Consider the following 26,973-nt stretch of genomic DNA (forward strand, 5'->3'; position numbering starts at 1 on the left):
TGGGTGGTTGTCCTCTAACTTGCACAGTAGGGGGTGAATTTTCTAACGAAACGCCCGGTCATCCATTCATAGAATTAAAGTTTTTCTTTAAAGAAATGGTATCGGGAGGAGGTGACAGGAACAAGTGGCTTTTCCAACAAGAACGATGGATTTTTTAATTAGCCAGTGTAGAACCACAAGAACTAAACCAATATTGAATGGATACATTTTATATGATATATTCTTTGATATATTTTTTACTGGCTGATGCATTGAAAAATTTTCTGCAATACAATTTGAGAAAATGTAAATGATAATCTTTATAAATGTGAACATTAATCATGTTTTTCATTTTTTATTTTTTGATTACATTTATGAAAGTTTACTGTATTCCAATAAGAAATTGCTTCACAACATGAATTTTCAATCAAAGCAAAGTGAACGGATTTAAAACACTTTTTTCATTCGCTACACATATATAATTGACATGTGGTAGGACCAATTGCATCAAGGGACTATAGGTTCCGTCTGATTGGCTGTTCCATTTACATTGTAGCTGTTGGCTTTTTTATTTTCACTTCATCTGTAGGCGTTTGCCAGTGCCACAAAAGAGAATCGTTTGCAAAATAGACACATTGCAACTTTGGTGAGTAAAAGAGGTTATGAGTTTGTTTTATTTATTTTTTTAACTAATGTTAAGCGTTATTTTGTCAGTGGAAGCAGAAGATTTACTCCCTGAAGCAGCCAGTCAGGTGAAACACTAACCAGGTTGGAGAATTTACACCTAAAATCATCTTGAGAAAAAGACTGAAAAGATCATCGCAGGCACACAGCAGCAATGCTGAAAATAAGAGCTGTTTCGACCAAACTAAAGTTAAGTACATTGGAATTGCTTGATAATCAAGTATTAAGGTCGTAGGCTCAATTGAACAAATTTTTTGTTGCTTCCAGAGACTTTGTTTTTAAAAAAAGAAAATAATTATAAAAAAAACTTGGTATAATACAATTTCAATAGGAAAGGTAGATGCACATCACAAAAAAAATAGGAGGTTTTTCCGACTTGTGATTTTGTCCTCTACCAAATCATTGAGGATTCACTTGTATTTGGCATCTGCAGTCTTTTCCTCCTTGAAACAAAAAACGTTCTTTTGTGTGTGCAATGTGCTTTCAACATTAGAGGTGCAAATGATCTTGGATTGTTTTATTGTTGCATCATTAGCCTAATTGTACTTTTGTTATGAAATGTTGTCACATGCAAGTCCCAAAGCCAATTTATGCTGTGCACAGTTGCTCACTAGCTTAAAATCAGGGGCACACATACACATGCCAGGGCTATTTTATAACATGGGTGTAGAAAATAAAATTGCTACGCACCCATATACATTGTATATGTGGGCCCGCGTGCCTATTTGAAAGTTACCATTCATTTCTTTAAATTACTGAAGCTTTTCATCCTCATCTGCACAGCATTCTATTTGTCGGTGTAGTCGCTATTCTTCGAGTTTGTTTGTTATTTGTTAAACATTAATTTTATGAGCGCATTTTTGTCTCCTATTTAGAATGGACAATAGACGGGCTATACAAATTTTAAATACACAAACAAAAGAAAGAAATTCCATGCTGCCATTTTAAAATAAAATGAAAACATCAGCAATTTGTTATATTATTTTGCGTCATTTCCCCAGCTGAAATGACACAAAGAAATGTATGTGCATTTTAAAACGATATACGCATGAGTTAAAATGAAACATGATACACTTGGAAAAACAAAACGATGTATATGACATAAAACTGAAATAAAAAGACAAAATGAGACAAAACATTTTTTCCATGTATCTCTATTGCCCATTGTTTTCATTGCCTTATAATTTTCCTTAATGTTAGGGGGTTCATTTTAACCCTTTCACCAGCACCCCTTTCAGTATCTGCTTCCCTCACCTTTCTGGAATTCACTCCCCACTTGTTTTCTAGAAACATCTGAAACATATTTCCCTCTGTTAATTATTTTACTATACTGTTATTTATTTATTTTTTTTTGCTTAATGATCACCCAATTCTACTATGGTAGGGTTTGTAGTACATGGATTAATATATGTGCTAATTTTGCGAACATGCAAAAAAACCCAACTAACATTGAGAAATTCAAGCAATATGTTCATCAATAACAAGGGCATCTATCTAATTTACTTTCATCTTTGGCTCAAATATGTATAGACCATGTGACTCCCTACTCTTAGATGGTAAGTGTGAATCTGATGAATGCAAGTTTGAATCTGAATATTTGCATTTAAGCAGGATCACACAAATCCCAATTGGGCACACATGGAGCTTCAAGGCTAGGCATAAATAGCTCAGATTTATTAGACTTGTCTCAAAGTCACTCTGCAGTTGACTTTCATTATTCAACTGCCCCCTGTTCAGATGGGGGTCAGTTTTATTCAAAATCGGGTTAACCATCCACAGTTTTTAAAAGTGGAAGAAGCATGTGATAGAATCAACTGTTTCCTGAATTTATAACAGCTGCTTCATAATAATGAATTTACTATATATAGAATAGCAGAGCAATACAAGTTTTACATTAAAATGACATTTCAAGCTAAATGCACATGAATGAAAGGTTATTTCATAAATATTGACAATTCTATTGTAATAAATTTGTTATATACCCACTGACATAATTAGTTTGTTATGCCACATTAGCAAATTGATTATTCATGAAATGGTTGAAATGGCTATTTAAACACCAGACACATTTTTTGTTTCTGCTTATTTTAAATCTGTTTGTGGTTACACATGGCAACATTGTTTTAGATAATCAGGAATATTGTTTTATTACAAGCATAAGAAAATGCAAACACATTTTTCATGTTACCAGATGTTGACATTTTTCAAGGACTATCACTAACCGATTGTTTAAGTACCATGCTAATGGACATGCCCTAGCACGGATGCATGGGTGCCACTAGTAACAGGCACCTGGACCACCTCGCTGGGCGGTGACCCCCACCCTCAGTGTGGTTCAGGCAGTGGCCTCCAACATGTCGCTGACATCGTGCCAGCATGTGGATGCATGGGATTGGTGACGTTGGTCCAACGTCATGGCGTTATGACTTTGCCCAATTGGCCTGGCATTGGGCGCAATGAGGTAATCTGGATGCAACCTGGTGCCGGGCCATCGGATTGGTCGAGCAGGGATGCCAATGATGTCACTGGAGGGGCTAACTGGCAGGAGATTCAAATTCCACCAGCTAACGAAGCCTGGTCCCTTTTCCTCCCAGCTCCGGTGGACACTGCGTTTTGCACAGTCCATGCACTAGCGACCACCACAGCTCGATAACCGCCCCTTCCCACTACCCTCTGACAGGTGGCGGATTGGCAGCAGCAAGGAGAAAGGCAAGAGAAACATTAAAGGAGCGGTAGGAGCAGGATAGTATATATAATTTTAAAAAATGAGAGAGGGAATTAGGAAGAGATGCTGCCACCCAGCCCTCGCTAAGGCAGAAAGATGGAGAGGGATAGGTGGCAACCAATAGGGTAGAAGGCAAAGATGTGCCATATATATACATTAGAAAAGGAGGAGTTCTTAAGAGTCATCCAACAGAAGGGCATATAGTAATCTCAGCCCTCTGTTAGTAGAGGTACTGCAGGGTAGTATGTCCCTGCCCCTCCAGATCAAGGCTGGCAAGGTTTCTGATCCCACCCCTAAAAAAAAAAAAATAGAAGCAAATACATGTGTTTCAGCTTATTTGGACCAGTGCCAGGGATGGCTAAGGTTAGTGCTAGAGAATGAAGTGAAGTGCCGATGTTTGAACGGATACCTCGTCAGTCTAAGCTCTTGGCTGTGGCTTGGCAATCCCCAGCACAGTAGAAGTGGAAGCATTAGGAGCCTCCTGATAACTTAGCACCCATTGGATTGGGACAAACCAATCTTGACCTTATGGACTGCCCGCCTGCTGATGGTTCTGACCAGCAAGGAGTCAGAAGTTGATGGAGATGTAGGGCATCCAGGCCTTCACAGAGATCTAGAACAGCAGTGAAAAGGTCTGGGAGGGGTGGGAACAATGGGACAAAGCCACCCCTTGAACAGAATACAGTACTCCCAAAAGGAAACCCTCTGTCCTGTGGAGGAAAAGCCTAGGGTAGAGGCTCTATGAGAGCAAACAATGACACCACAGTGGCTAACCCATTAGCTCACCCTGCTGACCCACTTCTGGAGAGTGAAAGGAATACACCTCTGGATGCAGATAGTTGGGACACCCTGCCAAAGGTTGGGGTAGACACCCAGAGGTATATGGTGCAGGATGCCAGTCAGACAGCAACATCAAGCACAGCACCAGTGCCTACAGGAAGACCATGGGAGGCTAGTACAGGGAAATAAAATCCCCCTCCTGGGCTGAATCTTGATCACCAGATACCAGGTATTGGAGATACCATAGGTTGCACTAAAGACACAATAATAGGTGTAGATACAAAAGTTATTATCCAGTGGAATATGACAGCTACGGTATAGGGAGAGATTCCTGGGGTATGCATCTGGTGTGGGTGCTTATATCATAGAAGCCCATTTTATTCTCCACACAGGTATTCTTCACCACAATATTACCACAGGGAATACTCCCCATACCAGAGGCATAGGAGCTACAGAGAGTACAATGCCTGCCCCTCCTCCCCCTCCCCCATTATGAACAGCACTACCACATCTGACACCAATGCAGTTCCAGATCTGCCTTGGGGGAGGCACAATACCTGCCAGCACCAGAGCAACCAGTATATGAGCAGTCTATCATACATGGTAGCGTGAGTGCCTATGTGCAGCAACATTCCGGAAGCACTAAAGATCTTGGATCCAACGTCATCAGAAGAGAGTGAGTGCTTCCATGGTCACGGGTGATGTGTAGCCACAGGGTTCTTAAGTCAAGGGACAAGCACATGATCTTCCTCCTCCCGCTCCAGCAGGTCTTCCCTTTCTTTGTCCGTATCTGGTGGCTCAAGGTCATTCTTGGTGGGAGCCAAGTCAGATGTCAGGTGGCATCAGTCAGGTCTGTTGGCCTGGCTAATGCGGTGCACAAACTTTGGGAATCTGTACCCTGATCCTTGCGCCACTATATAGACATTTTCAGATTGCTAGAGGGACATAGGAAGAACGGTCAGATGAGGAGAGAGAGAAAACAGAAGATAGATGCAGTCAAGTCACCTCAAAGGGATGTTGTTAACTGGGAATGATCCTTTGCTCGCATGGCCTAAGTAATTGTCCATGCAGATCATAATGTAGCACAGTCTCTGTTCAACTACATGGACTCTATTCTGGGTGCCTTTAGAGAATGCAATGGGTTCGCCTGGCTGAATTCTGATGAGGCTTTGAGAAAGGAGGATCACCAGCAAGAGTTCCTGGGGCACATATGATGTCACCTTATGGCTGACAAAAATGAAAGCCAGGGCTTTTGGCACCAAAGCAAATTCATGGCCATTTCGGATCACTCCTGCCCACGAGGGGCAATCAAAGCAACCATATATTCCCAGCAATGAATGCTAGAGATTTAACAGGGGAGCATGCTCAGCAGATGACTGCAGATATAGACATATCTGCAACTGGTTTGTGGCTGCCCACCCAGCCAGAAAATGCAGAAGGAAGGGCCACAAGTAGAGAGAACAGTCTTGACATTGTCCCCACACCAGTGTAGTGGCTACAGATGCTTCCTTGGCTAAAACGCTATCCTAACAATAAATTAACCAGCATGTTGCTGAGCAGTTTCCAGGAGAGCTTTGCCATACCACACATTGGTCAAAGTCATGTGGGGAACATTATGAACGCACCCTCCAAGTTCCAGATGGCCGGCATTTTCAGAGCAATGCTAGCAAAAGAGGTCCAACTGGTACATATCGGTGACCCATTTGCTGAGCCCCCACTTGAGCCTCTAGTGGTATCCCCTTTAGTGTTGGTACTAAATAAAGAGCCTGGTAAATATAGACTTATTCATAACCTATTCTTCCAGGAAGGGGCTTCAGTAAATGACTTTATCCCTGCAGAGTGCTGCTCAGTACAGTATGTTTCTTTTGATAATGCACTGGAGCTGCTCAGGGTCTGTGGGTAAGGATCATCCAAGGCCAAAGCAGAAATAGAGTCAGCTTTTCAACTCTTGCCAACATACCCTGAGAGCTTTGTGATGCTAGGGTTTTACTTCGAGGAGGCTTACTACTATTAACAGGTGTCTGCCAATGGGATGCTCAGCATCCTGTGCCTACTGTGAAACATTTAGTGGTTTCCTACATTGGGCTACTGGGAAAGTGGTGAACTCAAGATTCTTGGTAATTACCTAGATAACTTCCTTTTCTTTGGAAGAGGGAGCACATCTGAAAATGTGAGGCTGTTTGAAGCATTTTATGAATTAGCACACAAGTTTAGCCTCCCCCTGGCAGATGGCGAGCCCCAAAGCCCGATGAATGTTATCATATTCCTTCGGATTGAGTTGGACTCCGTACGCATGGAGTACAGACTCTCTCAAGACAAGCAAGTGAAGCTGGCCAGGCTGATATTGGACACAGAACATAGCAGGAAAGTCATGCTGAAGTACATGAGGTCCTTCATCAGATGCCTGGCCATCGCAGTGCAGTGTTATTATTGTTGTGAACATGGAGGTGCAGTCACTTGCTCTAGGGGGATGTGAGCTCTTGGGCCGTGGCATGGCTCAGGGAAGAGCCCCAAGGCACACACCCTGGAGGCAAGAGTGTCCAAGCACAGGCAGGAGCAGAAACAAGTCTGGACCTGTATCGAGACGTAGGACATCAGGGACTGGAACTAGGCAGGCTCAAATCTCCACTGGACCTGCGTGCACAAGTGAGACCCAGCAATGCAATGCTAGTCTCAAGAGTAGCCCTCTGGCCACTCGGTAGCCTTTCTGGACCCGCAGCTTGGGAAGGACGACTGTGTGAGGCCAGACGGAGGCTGAGCGCAGGAACAAGATGAGTAATGGAACTCAGGAACTTGGAAGATTCAGATGAGGACTTGAGGAACTTGGAAGATTCAGACGAAGACTCGAGGAACTTGGAAGACAGGTGAAGATTTGAGGAACTTGGAAGACTCAGGCAAGGATTCAGGATTCAGGCACTAATACAGGTTGAGTACTGCACCACGCCCTACACAGCCACCCATGGCTGGTCGCAGACCACGCCGGAAGCGAAGCAGATTCCAGACAAGAAGATAAAGACTTTGGAACTGGTAACATGATGAAGATTCAGAAGAGGCCTGCATCACGACGTTGCCCTACACAGCCACCTGTGGCTGGTTGCGGACCATGCTGAAGCGTAGCAGGTTCTGGCTTGAGTCTATAGCATTGATGGAAGCAGAAACACCCTGCGCTGCCACCGCTGGTCTCCTGAAATCAGCCATTCAAGACATGGGCAGGTGGAAATCCAGGACATATGCGGCGTATATATGGTATAGTGATGCTTCCCCTGCATTTGTGTTAAGCGGCGTATCTAACAAAGGCTAATCATCTTTTGCTTAATTCCAGCCGCTATTTACTGTCGCTCAGCATGGATTATCAGTCACCTTTTGTCGTGCATGCTCATAGAAGGTCCATACAAGGAAGTATCCCTGGGACCTTGGACTATCAGGAAAAGGATGAGCTATCAGATGGCTGGAGAGGGCATGCGCTGGATTCTACTATGTCCCTTTCTTTGATCAGGCAAAGCCAGATTGAGTGATTTAGACCTGTTCATCATACATCTGGGAAGGAACAATTTGGAAAAAGGGGCGGGTATGAAGTTATTCAATATCAGGGATGATCTAAATCAGTTAGTGGCAGAGTAGCCCGGCATGAAAATTTTCTGTTCAGAGATCATACCTTGGCAATGAATGTTAGACAGCAGTTTAGTGGGGAAGGTGTTGCGAGTGCGGCCTTCGGCTGGTGTGAGCGTGGAGGTGCGGTTGCTAGCTCATGGGAGAGTGTGAACCCCTGGACCTCAGTACAATTCAGGCAGGAGCCCCAAGGCACACCATGGGAGGTCAGAGCATGCAAGCACGAGCAGAGCAGGGACAAAGCAGGACTGGAACTAAGGCAAGGAACTTCAGAGCAGGAACAAAGCAGGATCAGCCCTCCGCTGAACCTACACACACCAGTGTGACCCAGCAATGCAATGCTGGCCACAAGAGTAGCCCACTGGCCACTCAGTAGCCCATCTGCACCTGCCGCTTGGGAACGACGAGTGCATGAGGTCAGACAGAGGCTGAAGGCAGGAACAAGACAAGACAGGAACTCAGGAACTTGGAGGTCTCAGACGAAGACTCATGAAAGACTCAGATAAGAATTCAGGTTACTCAGAACACTCAGCCGAAGACTCAGGATACTCAGAAGACGGATAAGGATTCAGGTTACTCGGAAGACAGACGAAGACTCAGGATACTTGGAAGACTCAGACAAGGATTCAGGTTAGTTGGAGATCTCAGGCAAGGATTCAGGACTCAGGCAAAAGAACATGGTGAGAACTGTATTGAAGGATGCCCTACACAGTCGCCCATGGCTGGTCATGGAGCATGCTGAAACCGAAGCAGACTCCAGGTGAAGAAGTGGAACTTGAGACTGGAACATGTCAAAGATTCAGTAAAGGCCTGCACTGGGGCACGCCCTATGCAGCCGCTGTGGCTGGCCATGGACCATGCTGAAGTGGAGCAGGTTCTGTCAGAATCTTGGGCATGGACAGAAGCAGGCACAAGGAACCCTGAAGACTGGGACAGGATTCAAGACTCAGGATTCAGAAGCAGGCATTAAAAACAGAAGTATTCCGGAGGCTTGCGCTGTAGATGAGAAGAAGGCCTTGTACCATGAGGCACCCTATACAGCCCCCATGGGCTTGTCACTGACCACGACGATGGCACGCCAGGAAAAGTGGATGCAAGGAATCTTGGAACTGGCTGCAGAGGCAAAGCTGAAGACATCAGAACCAGGACATCAGGAACACGGAACATCTGGACATCTGGAACATCAGGACATGGAACAGGCAACGAAGAAGCTCCGATGAAGGACAAGACCAGGAACATCAGGACGAGGAAACCAGGAACACCAAGAACACGGAACGAACAGCCATCTAGACAAGTGAAGACCACAGAGGACCTTGACCGGCAAGGAAGAACATGGACAACCAAGGATTCCGGTACGAAGGCTCTGAGGAACAGGAACTGAGCCCTTATATAGGGCTGAAGCAGAAAGTTGACTGAGGCTGGCTTCCGGTGGGACCATGGGCTTTTCCCACCACTGACCCTTTAAATTAGGTGAAGAGGCATGGCCAAGAGCCTAGAGAAGGACCCGGGGAGTGAGGCAGCGCCGAGGACAGCGACATCCCTGCCGCGAAGATGAAGGAGCAGGCAAAGGCATCAGGGGCAGCCTCTGGGCCGCAGGATGGCACAAACAGTGGCAGTGGCTTCCCTTGCCGTGAAGGTGGAGGCTTCCCGGGGCGGCACTAGGCCGCAAAGATGCATGCCACCGGCAGCTCCATGCCGCATGATGGACAGTTGGTGGCAGCGGCCCCAGGTCGCAAAGGTGAAGGCTTCCTGGTGGTGGCGTCTTACCCGCCGCAAGGGTGGTGGTGGCTCCCTGCTGCGAAGAAGGCAGCGATGGCGGCTGGGCCATAGGGAGCGGCACAGCAATGACCACAGTGTCAGGGCCAGAGTAAGCACAGCATGGCGTCGGAAAGATAGGTGAGGGCCTGCTTGCGAGATGGGCTCTGTGAGCAGGATCGTAACAGCAGGTACCTCATCAACCTAAATTGTTAAGTGGTCAAGACATTGTAGCAATTTGGTGGTAAACACTTGAGGCATGAATGGGTAGATGTACATTGCCCCAAACAGTACACATGGGATGGAATACATCTATCAGATTTGGGTAATGACCTGCTTCTTCAGGGCATACAGAGGGTGATTTAAAACATAGATGCATGTGCTGCAAACTATTTGAGGGGACTCCTCTTTTACCAGGCAGTCTGTTCCTCTCTGGCCCACTTTCAAGGAGATCTCTATGGCGGGGATTACTGAGTCTAAGAGGGAGATGTAGTGTCAATGAGGAATAATGGGGGCATCTTTTGGGAAACATAGTGGCTAGGGCCAAATCTATACAGCAGATAGTCAGTAGGAAGATGCCAGGCCCTGGGGATTGGGATGATATATTATAGATTGGAATATTATAGTGGAGGCAGTCTTGGTAAGCCTGCTGCATGGAAGCATACTAGAGGGCTCTTCCTGAAACATTCTCTCACATCTATTTGGGGGGGGGGGGGTTATGGGAGTAAGACCCTGGAAAATTCTGCTTGGGCAGATGTGCAAGTATGCAACTAGTGGCAGCTGCCCCCTCGGGGGGAAGCATAGGTAGGTGCACAGGATGGCATCCCAATTTGATTTCCATATTAGGGCATATAATAAACAGCTGCAGCCATTTGCATCTAATTCAGTGTATGAAGTGCTATTTGTATTCTGGGTTAATATTAAGGATAACAGAAAACTATAAGAGTCAAATTGCAGAATGCATACAAGTTATACCATGAAGTTCCAGCAATCAAGACATAATTGAAATTTCTTGTAGAGCAATACCAATGGCTAACAAACAATTCTTGTTTCTAATTGTCTCTGCTCTCATCTTTCATGTTGATATCTGTCAGCTTGACATTTGACAGCTGTCATTTATTAAGGACACAAGTCAATGACATGGGTACGTAGACATGCACTGTCTTGCTATTTAAAGATTCCTTGATAGCAGCAGCATTTAACATTAGACCGGGTGCTGTATATATTGAGTAAGACAGGTATCTTGACATTTATAAGTTCTGAAACAACTATGTATTTTGCTGGTCCCTGTAGCCTAGCCGGGTGTTTGCTATTTTTTATTAATTATACTGTTATTTTCTCATTTAGCGGACATCGTAGCATTGATGAACCCCTGACACAGAGCTTCCGTGCCTCGAAACATAACTTATGTCAGGTTTTCTACTAAAGTTGGACATGGGCCTTCTAATTGAAGTTGGACACAAGTATTGCATATTAAGGAAAGTGTCTCTCATCTATTTGCATAACAAAAATATTTAAACACCTATTAAAAAAGGGAGAGTAGACCAATGATTACATATAACCCGGCTGAAAGGTGAGCATATCTTCACTGGTGCGGGTGTTATGAAGGTCCTTCATCAACCTTTTTCAATTGTTTGATTGCCATTGGTGTTGCTCTCTAAAAATTTCAATTGTGTCTTGAATGCTGGAACTTCATGTTATTATTAAGGTTGCCATCTGTATTCTGTGTTTTGTTATGGTTTGGGATATTTGGGAGGGAGAAGTAGAAGGGTGGGAGCCCTGGGTGGTCAGACTGCCCCAGTTAATACAAAGGTTAATTGGTATGTTATCACAACTAGTAGGATCAAGAACAAAACATAAGAACATGCCATACTGGGTCAGACCAAGGGTCCATCAAGCCCAGCATCCTGTTTCCAACAGTGGCCAATCCAGGCCATAAGAACCTGGCAAGTACCAGAGTGTGAGAAATTGCAGGAAGACCTTCTGAGACTGGAAGATTGGGTTTCCAAATGGCAGTTGAAATTGAATGTCGACAAGTGCAAGGTGATGCATATAGGGAAAAATAACCCTTGCTGTGGTTACACGATGTTAGGTTCCATATTAGGAGCTACCATCCAGGAAAAAGATCTAGGAGTCATAGTGGATAATATATTGAAATCATCTGCTCAGTGTGCTATGGCGGTCAACAAAGCAAACAGAATGGGGTGGATTTTAAAAGGGTTACGCGCGTAATCCCGAAAACCCGCTCCTGCGCGCGCCGAGCCAATTTTGCATAGGCCCGGCGATGCGCGTATGTCCCGGGGCTTGAAAAAAGGGGCTGGGAGTGGGCAGGGAGGTCCAGGGGTGGGGCAAGGATGGGACTGAGGCCTCCGGCACAGCGGTTGTGCCGGGGGATCGTGCGCCAGCACTTGGCCGGCGCATGCAACCTACACCTGCCCGGAGGCAGGCGCAACTTATAAAATAAAGTTGGAGGGGGGGGGGTTTAGATAGGGCTGGGGGGCGGGTTAGGTAGTGGAAGGGAGGGGAAGGTGGGGGGCGGAAGGAAAGTTCCCTCCAAGGCCGCTCCGAAATCGGAGGGAATGGGGAAAGCCATCGGGGCTCCCTTAGGGCTCGGCACGCACAAGGTGCACAAGTGTGCACCCCCTTGCGTGCGCTGACCCCGGATTTTATAACATGCACGCACATGTTATAAAATCAGGTGTAGATTTGTGCACGCCAGGTTGTGCGCACAAATCTACGCCCACGCATAGCTATTAAAATCTAGCCCAAAGTTTTGAATTATTAAGAAGGAAATGGTGAATAAAATAGTGGATGTCATAATGCTTCTGTATCGCTGCAGCTTGGAGAAGAGACACCTGAGATGGTAAGATAGAGGTCTACAGAATAATGAAATGATTTGAATGGGTAAACGTGAATCAGTTATTTACTCTTTCGGATAATACAAGGACAAGGGGGCACTCCATGAAGTTAGCAAGTAGCTCCTTTAAAACAAATCGGAGAAAATTCTTTTTCACTCAATGCATAATTAAACTCTGGAATTCATTGCCAGAGGATGTGGTTACAGCAGTTAGTGTAACTGGGTTTAAAAAAGGGTTGGATAAATTCCTAGAGGATAAATCCATAAACTGCTATGACGGTAATTATTAAGCAGTAGTAGCTTGGGATCTATCTAATGTTTGGGTACTTGTGACCTGGCTTGGCCACTGTCGGAAGCAGGATACACTGGGCTTGATGGATCCTTGGTCTGACCCAATATAGCTTGTTCTTATGTTCCATGTTACCGTTGCTAGTAATAGCAGTGGCTATTTTCTAAGTCAACTTAATTAATAGCAGGTAATGGACTTCTCCTCCAAGAACTTATCCAATCCTTTTTTAAACACAGCTATACTAACTGCACTAACCACATCCTCTGGCAACAAATTCCAGAATTTAATTGTGCATTGAGTAAAAAAGAACTTTCTCCGATTAGTTTTAAATGTGCCCCATGCTAACTTCATGGAGTGTCCCCTAGTCTTTCTACTATCCGAAAGAGTAAATAACTGATTCACATCTACCCGTTCTAGACCTCTCATGATTTTAAACACCTCTATCATATCCCCCCTCAGCCGTCTCTTCTCCAAGCTTTAAAGTCCTAAACTCTTTATAGGGGAGCTGCTCCATTCCCCTTATCATTTTGGTAGCCCTTCTCTGTAGATGATATGTGACCTTAACTTACCTTAAAAAAAAGATGTATTTAGGATGTATTTTTAACTGAGCACACACAGTAGGCTTTTTCTTTGCATCATTTATTTTTACATGGAAATTGAATTTAGAGATAATAAGAGCAGATAATTACAGTCCTGCGTTAGTGACCTATCTATGAAACCTTGTTAAAAGAAGTTACCATTTCAAATATGATCACAACATGATCTCTAATTTACATAAAACAAATTGACAGAAAAGTTGACAAATTGTATTCCTATTGATTTGCTTCTTAGATTTGATTGGCATTCTTTTATTTTTTGGAAACTCACATTTTCTATTAAATATACAAAGGAAAGATGGGTTGTCCAAATCTAATTTTCTGTTTTGAACTGTTCTGGGTCACCATAAATTCTTTGCTTACTATGTTAAAATAAATAATGTATTTTTGTTTCTACTAAAAGAATAATTATAAAAACAACTCTCAACTTTCTTAAATTTGGATTTTATTAAAATGATGCTGCATCCAACATTTATACAGTAAACCACTATGTCAGTCTTGGTTGAAAAAAGAGCAAGGAAATGGACTTTTATGCATATTACTGACATATTCCTATTGTGATGGGGTTATGGTATTACTATTTTTACAGTCTCCATGGGTCCTTGGCGGTTTTAGCTGCTTGTCTCCAACGTTGCTTCTGTCCTCTCATACCTTGTACATAATGTCTTTGGGACCTCATAGATTTCTCTATGCATGAGCTTTTATCACTGTAGAATTCTCAAATGTGGTTCTAGGCTGCCACCAGCACAACATTCTGCTCACAACCTTGTCTTGGGGTACTGTCTCCAAATAGATTTATTTTATGCATGCCATCACAGAAATGAATCACATTGGATACAATCTCTCACATATACTGCTAATGCTCACCTCAGTACTTAAATTGGGCCAAAGAGAGTTTCCTTCTAGAGTTCACAAGATGTAATATGAATAGTCAACATATCAAGGTGCATTTGGAAGCTCTATTTAATTGGATCTGTGGCACCTTAGACAATAGGGACCGTTTTTGTATCTTTCTGCTAAAATGTCTTGGTTAATGATTGCATTATTTGGCAATTGAGGATCTTCCCTCTCTCCAATAAATAATATTCTCTCCCATGTGCAATAATCACTTGGAACTGATACTTCTGGTAACAATTTTTCTCTTTTACCACAAATTCTGGTTTTCTTCCATCAAGCTTTTTATCAATGGGAAAGAGAATGTTCCAGCTGATCACAATATCTTTATTCTATATTATTCTCACAGGATCATTTCAGTGCTTTTTTGATCCAGCAATTTTATAATATTTACACAGTTTCCAGTGGATGAGCTGTGCTACTTTATTGTGGACACCAGCTTTCTGACATCCATATGATGCACCTGGTGATGAGATGTGTAACCATTTCCAGTTCTATTTTATAGAATCAGTATTTGTCTGTTTTACCAAATTTTTCTATTCAGGCAGTGAACCATCTTGTACATTCTCTACTTATCAGCCTCTCATTTTTTGGTTTAAATTCACAACTCCTCAACCATTTCTATGGGGCGGATTTTCTAAGTTCGCAGAACTTAGAAAATTCGGTGGTAACAGGGGGTGGGGGGGGGGGGGGGGGAAACGGGGTGGTCCTGCGCTAGTTAGCAGCGAACGCACAGCTGCGGTGTGATCGCTGCCGGCGACGCGCCGAATAACTACACCAGAAAAGGTGTAGTTATTCGGCATGAAATAGGCAGCACAAAGGCTCCTTACCTTTTCGCTGTCTGAGCCGTCCTCGAGGAGTTAGCCCCAGTGACGCCCTGACTCCTCCTCTTCCGGGGCCAACTCCGCCCCGATGTCCCCTTCGCAGGCGTGCACTACGATTTCTAGCTATTGCACGCTTGTGCTAAAATAAGGCCTTATGTCAGTATTCTTATCTTCTTGTGGTTGCAGAAGTATTGCTCTGCAGTTTCCACTGTATTTGTGCTTTAGCCAATTGTCTTTTTACTGTTTGCTGGTACAACTCTTTAAAGAGATTTTCTTTTTTTACAAATTGAATTGCCTCTTTCCCCAAGTGTGCTGGTAGATTATCTCTCATTCCTTCTATTCATCAGAGTGATTGTCCAAGTTTAAGGATGGAGACTGATTTTAGCTGTTCACTTTCATACTTATGCACCTGTTGAGTATTTGGATTTGTTGATGTTGTTAGATATGCTTGGAGGCCTTTAAAAGCAGCTCTACATGTGTAAAATATTTCTGTAAAACCCATACTGCCTTCAGCTCTTTGAATGTACAATCTCAGCGTATACCAATTCTTATAGATTACATGGTATGCATGGAGGAGTTTATTTGTTCTTACATCTAATTGCTCAAGATCTTTGTGAGGCAAGTCTACAATTCCAAAACTGTAGGAGAGTGTGCGGATTACAAACTGATTGATAACTTGTATCTTTTTCCATGCTGCTAGAGCACTTTTCCATATTAATGTCAGTCTTCAATAATATTCTTTGCTAATCTTTTATCTCAGTAACTTCTGGATTCTTCCATCTTCTTCATCTCTCAGATATTATCGTATATAAATATATATCTTCCTACATAAGTTATTTTATGTTACAATCTTCTGTCAGTGAGATGATTTTAGTTTTGTATAGTTTTCCTTTAAGGAAGGTCATCTTAGCATTATTGTCCAGGCCAAATGTCTTCCTGATGTCATCTGAGAAACTCTTCACTATTCAGAGTTATTCTGCTAAGTGACATTCACAGAAACTGTAAAGTTTTAAGGCATTTTCAAATAGTAGGAGCAACATAATTTGCAGGTCATTAGTGTTTTTAGGTTTCAGGATAAATCCATAGTCCAAGAAGTTAATAAATGCACTCAGTGGATTCAGTACCAAAAGGTGTGGTGATAGGCATGCTCTCTGAAATATTCCCCACTGGATCTTGGTGTTAGGAATGGCATATTGCCTATCTCTATAATTCAGGTGGAATGTAGTCTACCATCTTTCCATGGTAAACTTGATGTACTCAGTCAATCTAGGGTTCACGTTGCACATTTCATAGCGATTTGCCATCCAAGAGTATGGAAAACTATCAAAAGCCTTTTTATAGTCAACCCATGTTATACTGAGGCTTCAACTTTTCTTACAGCTACATTTACCACTGCAGTATAGTTTCCCACAGCATTTAACAAAGGGTAAAAAAAACCCCACAGGAATCATAAAGCAGGAGGGCCAGTTACTAGTTACCACTGCTTTGTGACTCCCACAGCATTTTTCCTTCAGGGAAAAATACTATGGCTTAGTAAATGAGCCCCTTAATTACTAGGAAGTAAATTTATAGAGTCCTGTTGGGAAAAACTACCTTGCTAACTATTTATCAGACACGTGCTAAAATTACTTTGTATCCTTCCCTGAACTTTGCAGGGTGTATGTAACAAATAGCATAAATAAATAAATACCTGCTTGTAAATGAGGGAATTCAATGCAAATTAGGAATAAGTGGGCACACAGAAAATTGCACTGTATATTCTTTCCCATCGACTTTAGTATGTATGTACTAAAATGTCACACTTGCCTTTGAACAGGTGTTAACGTTTTAGCATGCATACTGTTGAAAGCATTCAGGTGCCAGCATGCATTGTGGCTCAAAGATGAAGGTGATGCAACATCCCACAATATATAAGGCTTCTAATAATTTCTCATATTGAATGACGTCATTCTATTGCAGTTGTATGCCTGCAAAGGAGTTCCAAGAAGATATTAGGATAACCTGTATGGAGCAAGAGTTACAAGACAACCTTAGCAGACCATGTTTCTAAGAGGGTTTTGGAATAACATGCATGGTCTCTCCAGGGTTATCATGCAAACTTCAATTAGCATGGGGAGACTGTATGCTTTAGACAATGGCTTTGCCTGTTTTGATAACATATGGATTGTTAGACATTTGATAAGATATAGAGAAGAACCTGGGTTTAGTGTTGATCTAGTATGAATTTTAGAGGAAGATGACACGGCCTAAATAGACCTACCACTGAAGATGATGGAGGCCAATAAGATTTAGGGGGGCATGCCTGGGACTGATATGGAGGGCACTGGTAGAAAAAGGGCTGAGGGTTCATGTAAAAAATATGGAGATGGGGGAGCTTATGTTGAGTTGAAAATTGTAAAATTGGAATTTATATTCTCATTACTATGCTCAGAAAATCCACAACTACCAATACGATGCTGATGTGTCATCCTTCACAAACTCGGCTCCTCCTCCTTTTACAGATAAAGATGCAAAAAATAAATGTAATGAATTAGCAAACTTTTTCCATACCAAAATCACCAACCTTTCGAAATTCCCCCCTTCCTCCCCTTTCACTTATGCCATCCAGAAGAGTCAACACCACTCTTGACTCCTTCAAACCTACCTCTGCTTTAGAGATAACTGGACTTCTAAAGAAAATGAAGCCCTCCACCCACCCAGAAGACTCCAATCCTACAAAATCTCTTCTATCTATCCTTGACATCATAGCCAAACCCATATCAGAAATTATTAATCCCTCACCCTTGGACTGGTCCCCTCTGAACTGGTCCTCTCTGAACTGAAACAAGCCATCTTCAAACCTATTTTAAAGAAACCAAATCTAGACCCCGCAGTTCTGCCAACTTCAGACCAATATCTAACTTATCATTCATAGCGAAACTCATGGAAAGGGTAGTCAACTCTCCGCTCATAGATCACCTTGAAAATCACAGCCTTTTATTCCCTTCACAATTCGGTTTCCGGAAATTCTTCAACACGGAATCCCTGTTAAATTCTCTTACAGATACTATTTTCAAAGGGCTGGACAAGGGCCAACCATGCATTCTTGCCATATGTTTGCTAAAGAACAATTAGCATTGATGAACTATTTCGCATACTCATTTTTTTAAGAGCATTTCAATACTCTCTCTATATATAGTAATCTCCCCCCCCCCCCCCCCCCCTTTTTTTTTTTTTCTTCTTTCTTATTACCTTCTTTTGGGCTTTCCATGTTTCATTTCTCCATCTTCTATGCTAACAAAAATGCATGCATATAATTTTTTTGTTCATTTTGTTTTCAATTGGATTTTCCTTTTAGCCTCATTCTAACAATGTGTAGCACCTTAGTCCTATTATATATACTGAATACCTATTCTTAATGATCATCGTTTTAACGAATTAGTGCTTTAATAAAAAAAATGTTTGTATTATGTCTTAATGTTTAATGATCTGCTTTATAATTTTAAGTTTAACAGATTTCCTTACTTAGCTCATTATTTGTACAGAACTTGCTTGTTTGTGTATTGTATTCGATCAATGTTTTTTAACTGCAAATATTTATATCTTGTATCTCCTGATACAGCCCATAATTTGGGCAAAACCCGGCCAGAGTCCTGCAATCTGGGCACTTATTCTATTTATTTATTTATTTATTTGTTTTTGTATGCCGACATTCGATCAAGATATCACATCGGTTCACATAACAACTGAACAGTAAATAAGACAGGAGCTGCTTATTGTTACAGTATAACTTAGAACATTTAACAGGACACTAACTATATTACAAGTGCTAATGTGGTAAACATAGAGAAGCCATGGCTTAGGAATGGTTGTATTTTCAAAATAGCTTAAAACAGTTTTACATTAAACTAAGAACAGTTTACAAGAAACTAACTATAATACATGTGCAAAGGTAAAAATTAGTGGGTTGCATGTTAGATACATTCAGGAGGTAGGAGGGATTAGGTAAGGTAGGTTGGATGCGGATAAGATAGGATCGCAAGCAATGGGATTGGCTGGGGGAGGGGGTGAGACGGGGATGATATATGTTGAATTTTACAGAAAAAGGGGGGGTGAGGGAAAGTAATGGTTTAGGAAGGGGGCGGAAGGGTGTGGAGGAGGGGGGCATTGAGATAGCGGGGATGCTAACTCAATCTAAACTTCATGTTTTGAGTTGAGCTTTTGGTCTTTCTTCAATAAAAACACCCCTGTAACTAAGAAGACTGGTCTAATTTTGTTCATCCTGCTTCCTGGCTTACTAGACAGTCTACTGCTTTGTTTTCTGGAACCACATTATAGGAATGTGCATTTCTTTAAGGGAATGGCACATACAAATGAAAAAAGGTCATGTTTGAGTTGCTCTGACTGAAATGCGCAAAAATAGTCTTGCTTGATAATACCACCAAATTTTCAGTTATTTTCAGTTTGAAAAATGTTTTAATAAAGTGGCATTTCTTGGTCCCCTGGGCCCTGTCACTTCCTGGAGCTTCCCCAGTGTCTTCTGCCCCCCTCCAGACTCCACCAATAAGCTGGGGCCCCAGATTAGGCCTACCCGGTTGGGCTGACTCAAGCCTAGCTATGGCCTCCCCAAGCCCCTCTGACACTCCAGCTCTCCCCCATACAAAAAGGCAAGAGCCAGGGAGACCACCAGCCCCCACTTACTCTTCCAAGGGGAGTCTAATCTGTACGGTAAAAAGGGGCAGAAGCGATACTTACTTAAAAATGGCAACAGAAGGTCTTGAGCCAGCACCAAAGTAACATAAAAATGGTGCCAGTCTCAGAGCACACTGGTGTTTACAGTTGTGTGTTTGTATAGTAGTAAAACAATATAGCAGCGGTCAGGTTTAAGACCAATGCCATTTTATATGTCATTTATTTTTGCATTGATCTCAGAGCTAACCAGTACCATTTTCAAAGGGCTGCTTGAGGGGAATAGCAAGTGGTGATAGTTCCAGCCCTTTATTTCCTACAGGCCAGACTCCCAGGGAAGGGATAAGGAGGGGCCAGGGAGATCCTCGCCCCTTGTTTCTTTGTAGGGGGTTTTCATTTCAGAGAGGCCCAGCTGGCTAGGTTCCCACCCCGATTTCGACCCTGTCTCTTGCTTATTGGCATGGAGGAGGGGGCAGGGAGGGAAGCCCCCTTGGACCTGAGGAAATGGAAGGGGGGGGGGGCCGGGGGAGGCCCTATTTTTTTGTTTTGGGAGGTTTTATATTTAATGTTTATTTTGGCTTGGTGGATAAATTGAACTAAAATAAATATTAAACAAACCAAAAAATGATACAAACCCCCCCCCCCCAAAAAAAAAAAAGAAAATGAAGAAACCAAAATGATTTTTTTTGGCCTTCACATCCCTAACATTATTTTATGAACCTTCACATATTAAGCAGGTAAAAATATATTCAAATATTATACTTTTGGAGGTAGGGTTGCACACTACTATTGCGTGCATGTTGCTGAGGTTAACGTTCTGTGCCTATGCTGTAAAATTTAGGGGTTCAGCTCTTAAGTAATGGTTTAGCATGGTTATAACATTTTTAAAGAAGCACATTCTAAGAAAAAGTGCAAGCTTTAGTTCATAGGCCTCAATACCTGCGTTAATTTTATATCTAGCAATTGGATAATATCTAGAAACTTAAGGAACTCCCTCTATAGGGTCATAGATGTTCGTTAGAAGCATAAATATTTCATCTGTGCTTATTTTGGCTTCTATCCATTCCCCTTTATTACCAGATCATTGAGGCATTATTTGAATGTTTACAGATGCATGAATTATTATGGTAACCCCATTTTTCTTTCTGGTGACAGATGAGAAACACACTTCCTTGACCTTCCTTTCTCAGTTTTAGTGATTCACCGCATGACAAATGCATCTATTTGAGTAATGTAATTGAACATTTCAATCTTTTTAACTTATCTGTGATGGGTTGCTTCCTGGGTGCTGTTTGACAGTGTTAATAGGATGAACCTTTTAAGAACGTAGCTTGTAGGGTCAAATAAACATTTATGGAGTTTTATTTGTAAAAATCAAAACAATTAAGAGTTTTCACAGGCAGGAAAAAACAAACCTAGAACACTGTCTATATGTGGATTTGCATAACCCTTATTGGGAAGATGTTAGCACTGGCCCTAGTCTTGCTAAAATCCATGGTGGCTGATATTCAGCCGCTATCCAGATTACCATTTCTAGCTAACTTGTCTGAGATATTCAACAGCGATATTGCATGGATAACTTAGCCAGATAATTTTATCTGACTAACTTTAGACCTGCATAATAGCAGGTGTAATTTATCTGGCTAACAACTGTTAATTGTTTTATGTTTTCATGGTGCCGATTCTTGTTTTAAGCCTTGCACATCACTTTGAGTGATTTTATCTTAAATCTGTAAAGCAATTAATACATTTTATGAAATAAATAAATAAATTGGATAGATACGCAGTCATGCCCCAGAATTGCCCCCATCTCACTCACCACTTAATTGCATTACTTATTTCCCCGGATAAATAATTATCTGTAAAAGTAGCATCTGCTGATTACGCAGCTGAATATTCAAATGCCACCTCTTAGACACCGACACACAGTACTTAGGACGATACAGTAGAGTAGCCTATGAACCCCACAGCACAACTAGCATATTGATAACTCTATGTATGATAAATTTACCCGTAAAAGTACTTTCAGTACACTAGGTCATAACCCACTTCTCTAAAAATTATTTTGTCTAATGATATATTGTAACCAAACCTTTGACGGCACCTGTTAGAATGGTTAAGTAGAGCTGAAGATTGGGCCCTCAATGCAGGATCTGAGTTATCGCTCAGGAGACTTCCTTTTTTGCCTTTTGGCTGATTGGTTAAGTAGAGCTGAAGATTGGGCCCTCAATGTAGGATCTGAGTTATCGCTCAGGAGACTTCCTTTTTTGCCTTTTGGCTGATTAACTTTACCATATGGAGGACTGAAATCTTACTACAAGACCTAATTGTGGATAGGATTATTTTATGACCATTGATGAAGCATTAAAACTAAACCTCATGGTCCAAGCTACATTAATTAATTAATATTCTCCACAGTCTATGTCGCTCTAGTTCTCTCTCTCTGCTTTCAGGGTCTTCTTGAGCCTGGAGAATACACAACAGTACAAACATAGTTTCCAGATAAATCATTGACGTCTATGTTGTTTTAAGTGAAAGCAAATCCCTAGAATGTGGAAAGATGGGAACGGGTCATCTGGGATCAGGAGAGAAGTGGGATCCTCTCCCACAATACTCTGCCTTTTGATCCCTTTCCCAGTCACTCACAAAAGCCACATCCCTTCTGGTCTCGCTCACCCACGTGCACCCCACATGCCCTCTAATCCCCTTACTCACTTACAAAGACACACTTTAAGACCCTCACCACTCTACCAGTCCCCTCTCTCACTCACACATCCAGTCCTGCAGTAGTGACTGGATTGTGAAATTCATATCACAGAGGACCGCTTTTCACAGTTCAAGTAAATATCAGTGCCTTCTTCTAATTACTTGCTGAACTGAAGTCCGAGCAGGATTGGAAAAAGAAATTCTATGATACCACTTTAGGCATCTCAGAAAGCTTTTATGTCATTCGTTCTATCTTTATTAATATCTTCCAGCTCAACTATTAGTTCTGTCATCAAATTGTATGTTCTTTATAACTGCACCACAGAATTTTCTAGGGAATTTGTGCAGCTTTCAACTTTCTAAAGATGCTGACAAATTGACATAGCTGTACTTTTTCTTTGATGGCTGTTTTATTTGGTTAATTGCATTTGATTACCTGCCATTCCATTGTAAATCACAAAACAGGACACAATACAGTAACAATTATTGCTAGCAGTGAGCATTATTTACAAAGATTTAAATTCTTGCAGCACTCACCGTCAGGGCCTTTTGATTGAGCCTCGGTGGCATTTTCTTTGAAGTAAAAGAAAATGTTTAAAATCACTGTTTAAAATCATGACTACTTCAGCTTTGCCGTATTTCTTCCAGACATGATTGCAATCTCCCGATACCACTAAAAGGTCAGAGAAAAAAAATAAATAAATTGTGCATAGTTTCAGATAATAAATTTAATTTAACATTAGCTCCTTCCAGTCAAAATCAACCAAGCTGCTTTACCAAATAAATGCAAGAGTAGAAGCGTGCCTAAAGAAAGCCTGCAGGCAACCATGCACACTTCCATCTCCTGGAAGAAAAACCTCTTAATCCAAAGGATTGAGTCAACTGTTAATTGGAAGAGAGGAAGTGACATTAAAGTGAGTAGGAAGCGTCATGGGTTCAAACGTGCCCATGGACTTTGAAACCACGATTTGTGCTGGCAGAGAAATGGGGGCAAAACTGTCCCACCTACATTTGAAAATACAGTTTTATATGCATAGCTATTTCTCCAACCAAACATCATTCCTTTCCCAAGAACGCCTCTATTGTAATGTGGCTAAAAATATGCACAACGTGAAAGCACGTGTATTATTTAGCTATTCCAAGGGGTGCAGTTTTCACCCTGAAGGATTTAGCTAGCTAATTGCTTGATTCACTAAGGCTTTTCTCCCATTCTGTGTCTATGGGAAAATAATTTTGATGAATAACACATGAGGTTATCTGACTAGATCCCTTTTATAATGGATCTCCACGAGGACTACGCGGTACAGGTTAAAGGTGAATTTTTAAACCGGCGCGCTGGCGTCCACGTGCGCGAGGTATCCCGGCGCATGCACACGGACACGCCAATTTTATAACCCGTGCGCACCAACGCGTGCATGTTATAAAATCCGCTACCCGTGTGCACACGCGTGCCCAATTTTATATCCGCACGCACATGCGTGCTCAGGTGCCAACTTGCACGCGCGGGGGGGGAGGGGCGGGATTTTCAAAGAAGCGCGCAGCAACTCGGCATTTCCCTAGTTCCTTCCCAGTCCCTCCCAATTAAGGAACAGACAGGGAGGGAACTTCCTAAACCCACTACCTAGCCTGACTGCTTTTTCCCGTATCCTCCCCGATCCCTGAACCCCCCCCCTAACTATACTTTTTTTTTGTTTTTCAAACCTGCTCTCCAGAGCTACAGTAAGTTGCATGGGCCGGCCGGCTGCCGGCGTGCACTTCAGCAGGACAGCGCCTAACGGTGCACATTAAATCAGACTGGCTAAACACAGCATTACGGGTACACGTCCCACACAGAAATCTTCGATCAGCAAATAAAGCACTCCTAACCATCCCTTCAGTTAAAACAGCAAGACTAACCCAAGTGAGGGAAAGGGGGCTTATCATTAGCAGGACCCACAATCTGGAATACAATGCCTCCAGAGATCAGATTACAAAGTGATCTCAAGGCATTTAAGAAAAGTTTAAAAACATGGCTTTTTAAACAGGCATTGTACAAGGAGACGGGAGAATAGAAATTATTCAGGAATAAGCAGATAAGCACCGACACACAGTACTTAGGACGATACAGTAGAGTAGTCTATGAACCCCACAGCACAACTAGCATATTGATAACACTATGTATGATAAATTTACCCGTAAAAGTACCTTCAGTACACTCGGTCATGACCCACTTCTCTAAAAATTATTTTGTCTAATGATATATTGTAACCGAACCTTTGACGGCACCTGTTAGAATGTACTATAGTACACTTTTACCTACATTAAATATGTGCCTACATGTAAACCATTATGATGGTGTATAACTTAGCGACGGTATAGAAAAGATTTTAAATAAATTTTAAATAAATTTTAAATAAATAAATAAATAAATAAATGAATACACTCTCAGTTGCTAATACCATTTGCCCCCTCATTACAAAAAAACTCTCCTCTCAGAAAAATACAAAAAAAACCCTGGTACACTCCCACACTAAAAGACTTAAAACAAGCCCTTAGAAAAGCTGAAAAAAATTGGCGTAAAGAACCCACACCAATTCTACTCGCACGATACAAAACTTCGCTGCAAAACTATAGTGAAATGATCAATAATGCTAAAAAGAACTACTACGCAGGTAAAATACACCAATATCAATTCAATCCAAAAGTGCTGTTCGAATATGTCACCTCACTTACTAACCTCACTCCAAACATCATTCCAGAAGAAGAAGCCAAAATAAAATGTGAACAGCTCGCTTCATATTTTCAGGACAAAATTAATAATATTATGTCACGCTTCCCACACAATTCCCACACGCCCCAATCCTATAATCTCTGTCACACAAAAGAATCTGCACCTCAGCTAACAACCTTTGAAAATACAGCAACAACTGAAATTGAATCCCTACTCAAAAAAGCCAGACCCTCATCTCATCCATCTGATACCATCCCTACAAAACTCCTCCTCACTGTCCCTGATCTAATATCCAGCCCTATCTCTAACATTATCAATGCATCCATCGAACTTGGGCAAGTGCCCAACTCTCTTAAATTTGCCATCCTTAAACCCACTTTAAAAAAACCTAAGCTAGACCCATTAGACCTTGCTAATTACCGCCCCATTTCTAACCTCCCATTTATTGCTAAAATCCTAGAAAAAACTATCAACCGTCAACTTAGTGACTATTTAGAAGAACACCATATCCTCTCTTCCTCACAATATGGATTTCGCAAATTACATAGCACTGAAACTCTTCTCCTATCCTTGAATGATTACCTTTTCAAAAGCCTAGATAGAAATCAACCTCAGCTGCTAGTAATTCTAGATATCTCAGCGGCTTTTGATACCGTTAACCACCAAGTTCTTCTCCAACGCCTACATGAGATTGGAATAACTGGTACTGCTCATAACTGGTTTACTTCCTACTTGTCCAACCGTAACTATAAAGTCAAAATTGGCAATCACTTATCTAAAGAAATCCCTTTAAAGCAAGGAGTCCCGCAAGGATCTTCACTCTCATCTACCCTTTTTAATATCTATCTTCTACCGCTTTGCCATCTCCTCGCCAACCTTAAGCTTCCACACTTTTTGTACGCTGATGATGTACAAATTCTTATTCCAGTAACGGAATCCATATCTAAAGCCCTTGAAATCTGGGACACTACTCTTGCTTCTATCAATAATCTCTTAACCTCCTTACAACTTGCCCTCAATTCCACTAAAACTGAACTCATGATCATTTCTCCTCCCACCCCATTACATGTTTCTCCCACCTCACCTATAACATCAACGCACATACATTTCTCCCACCAAGTCCGAGACCTAGGAGTCATTATTGATGACCAAATAACCCTCAAAAAATTTATCAGTACAATCCTTAAAGAGTGCTTTTTCAAATTACATACACTCAAAAAATTGAAACCTTTGCTTCATGCATCTGATTTCCGGACAGTTCTACAAGCCATGCTGTTTTCCAAAACAGATTATTGTAATTCACTCCTCCTAGGCCTACCTAAAAATGCCATCCGCCCCTTACAAATCCTGCAAAACACTGCAGCCCGTATCCTTACTAACACAAACTCAAAGGAACATATTACGCCAGTTTTGAAGGAATTACACTGGCTCCCCATTCAATCCCGCATACACTACAAGACTCTAACACTTATCCATAAAGCCCTCCACAATCCTGAAATGAAATGGTTTAATAAATCAATACAACTTCAATCTTCTATTAAACCCACCAGAAATCAATACCTCGCCACATTACAAACCCCTTCACCTAAATTATATAACCATGTTTCCACCAAAGCACGAGCGTTCTCTTTTGCTGGCCCTTTGTTATGGAATACTATGCCCACTGAACTGCGCCTTGAGCCATCTCCCAAAACATTCAAGCAAAAACTCAAGACATGGTTATTCACACATGCCTATACGTGAAATATATATGTTGATCCTCTCCCATTTTCTCACTGCCTTCTCTACCCTTCTCCCCCTGTCTAGACACCATCTCTAATTCTCCTACCTCTGTTCCCACTGTAAATACCTCTCTTTACGATTGCTATTAACTACTTTTGAAATGCTTTCTCCCCCC

General features: G+C 41.9%; 1 long non-coding RNA gene across 1 annotated transcript in view; it reads right to left on the minus strand.

Annotated features, from left to right (window-relative positions):
• LOC115094559 overlaps nt 1–26,973 on the minus strand; it is a 330,280-nt gene that overhangs the window by 99,519 nt on the left and 203,788 nt on the right. The window contains exon 2 of the long non-coding RNA XR_003857581.1: nt 22,904–23,039. This is a non-coding gene — a long non-coding RNA (uncharacterized LOC115094559). The remainder of the gene's footprint in view (nt 1–22,903; nt 23,040–26,973) is intronic.

The sequence above is a fragment of the Rhinatrema bivittatum genome, chromosome 6 (genome assembly GCF_901001135.1).
Source record: "Rhinatrema bivittatum chromosome 6, aRhiBiv1.1, whole genome shotgun sequence".
Lineage (NCBI taxonomy): Eukaryota > Metazoa > Chordata > Amphibia > Gymnophiona > Rhinatrematidae > Rhinatrema > Rhinatrema bivittatum.